The sequence below is a fragment of the Vanessa cardui genome, chromosome 2 (genome assembly GCF_905220365.1).
Source record: "Vanessa cardui chromosome 2, ilVanCard2.1, whole genome shotgun sequence".
NCBI classification, from domain to species: Eukaryota; Metazoa; Arthropoda; class Insecta; order Lepidoptera; family Nymphalidae; genus Vanessa; species Vanessa cardui.
In genome coordinates this window covers 4,985,950-4,992,979 of record NC_061124.1, presented here as the reverse complement: position 1 = coordinate 4,992,979, position 7,030 = coordinate 4,985,950, and positions in this window count along the sequence as shown.

The window sequence follows — 7,030 nt, the reverse complement described above, 5'->3', positions numbered from 1 at the left end:
TAATGAAATGATGATGTTGGTAACCCGCTATTAACTATAATATTACCTTTCTTCAAAAGAGACAGTAGTTTTAATTATAGGCAGACATCCTTTCGGCAATGTTATTTTTTATATTGATGGCTATTTTGCGAATATCAAAACCAAAACAATGTTGTTTTATTGCTGGCTACCGAGGCAATTTTATAATTTAAATATTTTAGAACTTTATTCATTAACTAAAATTCATGTTAGACAAGCTGCTAGCGTTGTTAGTCCTCAATTAAAAAGCATATTGCATAAATGCTTTTTGTTATTCGGACCAACGCCTTGTATAAGAGTTACAACAAACAACAAGATACATATTTCTCTCTTTCTGTTTTTGTTAGTTTCGTATTTACAATACAGATGGATTGATAACTTGGCTAATCGCAGATTTTTTCATATCTGTTTATACCTCATTATATAACCATTGCTATTGCGGAATATAAGATGTGAGTTAACAGCAGATTATCAATTGGGACACTGCCCCTTGTAGCTTAAATCAAAACAAACGTACATGCATACTAACCTTCTCAAGATACCAGCCTCTAGGAAGTTTAAGGTATTACGGAATTATAATAATTGATTATACTGTATCACAATCAGCGAAGCTAACTCCGCTTCCCTATTAGGAAGACTAAAAAAGCCAGCAAGGTGTAAAGTAATGTACATTTCAGGACGCCAGGCCGATGTGAAACATTGAAATTGATCTATTATTAACGAAATATATTTGCAACGAATAAATAAATATGACGTAATATACACAAAGCTATAAAGTTCAACATACATAGTCTAACGGTAGTTCTGCTCTTACTAAGTCCCGTAGAATTAGTTGTGATGATGGTAAGATACCAGTAAGATATCTGATAGACTGACATTGGTTCCCTGAGAACGACAAAGGGCTCTAGCGTAGGACACTACATGAGTTGACATGTTGGCTCCGCTTCATATCCGAGATATAGTATTAAGAGCCGGAGCCACTAAAAAAATCGAGTTGGTGAAAAAATGGGTACAGTGGAATGTCTTAATTAAGTAAAACAACAAAATCAAAATAAACTTTATTCAAGTAGGCTTTTACAAGCACTTTTGAATCATCATTTTACAATTTAGTGAAGCTACCACCGGTTCGGAAAGTAGATTCAACCGAGAAGAACCGGCAAGAAACTCAGTAGTTTATGAGTTTGAAGAGTTTATTAACATGACTTTGTACTTTTTAAACATTTAAAAAATACAAAGTCATGTTAATTAAATACAATTATTTAAATTAATATATCCTGCTTGGAAGTCAACAGGTATTAACTCCACGCTTTTTTATCATCTATAAAATCTTGTATCGAATAATATGCTTTTTCTACCAATGTATTTTTTACAAACGATTTGAATTTACTAAACGGCAAAGTTAAAATGCCTGCGGAATTTTATTATAGAAACGGATACCTTGCCCCAAGAAGGATTTATTGACTCCTAGTGCACATACAATCATTATCACTGATTTTATCAAAGTGATCAATGTTACTGTGAATATACATAATATTGTTGTAAATATATTGCGACGCAACAGTGAGTATTACCACTTTGTTAAAAACATCCCGAAGAGAGTCTCTAGCTCCAAGAATATAAATAAACCGGATTGCTCTCTTTTGTAAAATAAAGACACATTCAATATCTGCAGCATTACCCCAAAGTAATTAGTTATCGTCAATATATGTCGGAAAAAGGTATTTCAAGTATAATCAATTTATTCAGCTTTATTTAATTTTAAACGGAGATATTAACAAAAATTTAGCTGCTGATTGAGCTAAAAGTTGACGTTCTGCAGTCAAAGTTACAATTAAAAAAGATTAATAAACCAGAAGAAGCTATAACAAGTCACAGAGTAGAGCAGTATAGTACGACACAACTTAGATGTTAAAGTTAGGTAGAGGTGTTTTTAAATGACATCAATGACACATTTATTTGCTTATTATATATAAATACAGCTATATTATAAGCCAATTGTTACTATTATAGAATACAATAATGATCCTAATAAATATACAGAATAAAATATATTTTATTATCAATAAAAGATTTTATTAAAATATATTTTTTACTTATTCATATTAATTATAGGTACATAGAATTTAATTTAATTTATAAAATAACATTTTTTTATTTATATTTTTGTATGTACTTAAAGATATCATTTTAATAATTCTTTTATAAATAAATGTAGTTCTATATCTTATGAAAAGAATAGAGCGAAGCAAATCAAAGGGGACATAAAGTTATAATAGTTTTACTATAATCATCCTCATCCTCCTGCCCTTATCCCAATTTTATTTGGGGTCGGCGCAGTATGTCTTCTCCTTCCATACTTCTCTGTCAGACGTCATCTCACAAGTAACATTCTTTATAACCATATCATCTTTCACACAATCCATCCATCGTTTCCTTGGTCGTCCTCTACCTATATCCATCCACATCCATGCTCAAGGCCTTCCTCACAATATGTTCCTCATTCCCCCGCATTACATGCCCATACCATGATAGCCGCCTTCCACATTACTTCTCGGCTATCGGTGTCACTTTTGAACTTCCTCTTATGTACTCATTCCTTACTCTATCCATTCGCGTAACGCCACACATTCCTCTCAGCATTGTCATCTCCGCAACATGCAAATGTCTTTCAGTCATCTCTTGTGTATCCCAACACTCTGGTCTATATAGAACAGCAGGTCTGATCATGGAATTATAGATCTTCCCCTTAAGTTTAAGTGGAATACGGGTGTCACAAATTGTTCTGCTAACCTACCGCCATTTCATCCTGTGTTAATCCTATGCTTCACGGTTCGATCTATGTCGGAGTAGACTGGAAGAGCTGCGCCATCAAGCGCTATGACTTCAGGACCATAGAGACCGCTGAAATCGCAAAACATGTATTCAGTCTTCGTTCTACTGATTTTCAGGCCAATATTCTCCAGTTTCCGTTGCCAATCCTCCAATCTGGTCTGGATCTCAGGTCAGATAATAATAATAGCTTTACTATATTATTATTATGAATAAGTGTGTTTTTTTGGCTTTTATTAGTTCCAAAAACGGCACAGATTATTTCTCCAATGTCAAGTGTGATGGAGAAGACACGATAAGGATTGATCTCAAATTAGTTTTGAAGTAGTAGACGGATTGAAAAGCCAAAACCTAAAACAACAGTAATAATAGTAACAAAAAATTGCCATTAAAATACATAATTTAAAAAAAAATTGCTATTAATCACAAAACAATTTACAATGTATCTTATTTCGTTCAATACTCGTATATTTACATAGAAATTTCCAGAATGGACTAAACACAAATATTACCAAACATTCAACATTAATAGGACAAGGACTTTAGGAGTGACTAGAGAAGGTTAATGTGTTACTTTTAAAGAACACGACCTTTCAAGGGGGTAAAAAAAAACATAGCATCTCTTTATTTATTTGCTTATTAAATAGTTAAGGCATATCAGATTACGATGAATCATTGGCTTTTTCTCATTTTGACGGCAAATCTAACGTGTTTTACATATATTGATCCCTTCTCTCGTATGTTAAAGACGATTATTGCTGGACTATCAAACCGCTCAGGATATAATACAACAGCCAAGCGTGTGCACAAATATACGTGCAGTTTTTAATGTAACCAAAGGCTCTATGTGCTTTTTGAACACAGAAGTAAAAATACAACCAAGTTACAAACTCCAGTTTGCTACAAAAATATTACTTAGTGTAAGCGGCGATTTGAACCCAGCTAATAGCAATAAGCCCTTTAATATTACATATTTTCTACTGGCTATTATACTGTAGATAATTATTCCACGAATTTATATCATCTTTCTAACTTTAGAATAATATCAAAATATATTTTTTTAAAAAATAATATTTTGGAATATCTTAGGAATCTAGAACAAGCAAAAAATATATAAATATAAGGTATAGTACAGGTCTGCTTTTATTTTACAATAATATATCTTTTAAAAAGTTAAGGGTTCGAAATAGTGTTCAAAGTGTAAATATACGTGTTTTTGTAAGTATTGTTTGTCATTTTAGCGGATTGGCGAGTAGACTGAGTTCTGCGGCATTTGCGGTCAAAAAAATTAGATTATTTACCGATGTCGATAAGGCTCGCTTAGTATATTTCAGTTACTTTCACAGTATAATATCATACGGTATTATGCTGTGGGGCAACGCAGCCGCTATCCATACTATATTTGTGCTGCAGAAGAGTGCTATTTGCGCAATCTATAACCTAGGAGCTAAAGAATAGTTAAGGAATAAATTTAAAGAAATCTATATATTAACCTTTGCTTCTCAATATATATTCTATAATGTTATATATGTAGAAAATGTGATAGGTACTCATAGCATTAGTACAAGGAACAAACACAAACTTGTTACTTCTGTTACTCGACTGCATAGAGTCAGTAACTCTCTTGTGGGGCAATGTATACGGTTTTACAACAGGATCCCAGAAAGCTTTCAAAATGCCTCTGTTGCCAAATTTAAAAAATAACGCTTGTCTGCAAAAGTTTATTATACAATTAATTAGTTTATGATTGATAGCACACCTTGGGAATGAAACGATAGCCTCCTGGCTATTTCATTTTCTTTAAATTGTTTATATAATACATGAGATAAAAAAAAGTTAAAAGTTTCTTTCGCCGGCTCTTCTCATGTCAGGGTATTTTCTTTTCCGAACCGGTGGTACTGTTTCAATTGACTATCAATAAGAAAGTGTAATACTTCTATGTTGAATAAAGCAATTTGAGTTTGAGTTTCATTTGTTGCATTTCCTCGCATATTACAGTATATTATTGTTCTAAATCAATTTCCAATAACTTTTCTTCGCCGCGTCTTCTCTAAGTCTTATAATCAAGATCCGTAGACAAACACTATTGTATAAGAGAGATAATCTACGGCTAAATACATTCATTTTTAACATTAAAGTGTCAAATACATTAAATCCTATGTCAAAAACACTATTTTTTTAATTCAATGATTAATTGAATAATATTGTGGTAGGTGGAGACTCTGTTGGGGGGAAAGCTTATTTACAAACGTTAGGCCACTGAACGCCTATTTTAATATAGCCGCCGCATAATCGCGGTGGCTATTTTCGAGTTTTTATTTTGGCGTAGTTCGCGTGTGGTCGATCGCACTATGATCTTTTGGCGGGAAAGTAAACGTCATCAGTGAATAACCGATTGTCACCAGTGCAACTGCTAACGAAAAATGGTAAGTCTTGCACGTTGTTAATTTTTTTTTATAATAAATAATAAAATATTTTTATTTCTAAAATAAATGAATAACATATATCAAAAATACTATAATTTAAACTTTAAAAAAGGAACTAGCTTATTTTTAAATTATTAACATACAATATACACAAGATAAAGTTATTATAAGAATTAAATAAATTAAAAAATAACTCTAAAAAAACTAAAAACGCATCATTACTCACTTAACATACCTATATCTCTATCAATCATCTTCATCCTTAAACTTACGTAAAACGTAACGTAACCTGACTAATAAACGTTTCACGAAACGAGACTTATTATAAAAAATATTATAATAACATGTCTTTTAATGTATTAAAATATTTTTTTCGCTGTCGAAAAGCTTGAGACTGTGATTTTTATACGCATCAAATTAAGTATATATATTTTTCAATTTAGTACATAGTGCTTCGTAAATTTACCAATATTAATAAAGACTTCAACCGCTATGCTTTAAATGTGAAGCTTTAAGTGTTTGAATGTTTGTCATTGAGCATATATAAGCGACTGGTCGATTTCTTTAAATTGATTGATTTTGATAAATTCACTCTGAATGAATTCGGTTTTAACGAACGTCGAAACCTAAATGATCTACTTATTTTTGATACAAACTTAAATAAAAATCTTTTGACTTACAAGTAGGTCTTGAGGGTGATATCTAGTAATTACTAATTTAAATTTCAAACGTAACTCTCTTAAGATAATATTTCTACCCACGTTCGTCAGATTAACTATATATTATTGTGCTATATAAATTATAGGTTAGTTAAAATCAAGACTAAGATACCCTTAACTAGTGATTGAGTGATAGGAGTGGTTTGAAACAAATGCGCAAAAATTAAATAAAATATATAATAATAATAGAAATAAAGATATCCAAGATATTCCTTAATATTTAGACGAGGCCACAAGAATCGTACTAATATTGTAAGGACGTAGTGATTCACGTTGGAATCACGCAACAACACTTAACTTATAAAACTGAGAGTTATGAAACCTTCACAGTATGATAGTTTACAGTTCAGAAGTACTGGCCTATATTGTCATTAACGCCAAAATGTTTAAAAAAAAAATATATTGAATGTTTTTGCACGGATTCGATTTTTTAATTACATACATATGTCAGTCTTACCAGAATTTTCATATTAAATATCACGTGTAACATTCTAGATTTTAGAAATAGGTGTATTTGTATGATGAACCATGTATTTCATATAAAAATTATAAAGGAAAATGAAAATATAAAATTTCCATCATTCAGTTGTTGCACTACGATTTTTAATGAGACAAAATTTTCGTGTTTTGTTTTTGAAACAAAATAAATCATCTGTAAAAGGTTAACAACACGTTCAACCAAAAATAATCTCATCACTATAAATAATATGTTGATATAAGAAGTTATCATTAGGTTTCCATATAAGGTAAGTAAATTCACATCACCCGGAAAACTTCACGTGCCCGTCGCGTGTTCATGATCATGCAATTCACATGCTCAGACGGGGATTAATTCCTTATCATTTATCAAAGCTATCACCATCGGTACGTGATAGGATTGTCTGTGTCGTACGTGCCAAATTTAAACAATGTGTCTGGGATAAAATTTACAAGAACTACTTAAAAGTTAAAACAAAAAGCACTAAACTTCAGCTGTCATTCTTTACGTTTTAAATTCGAATCAACAATTATAAAGTTCAGTTTTAAATGTACGAAAAA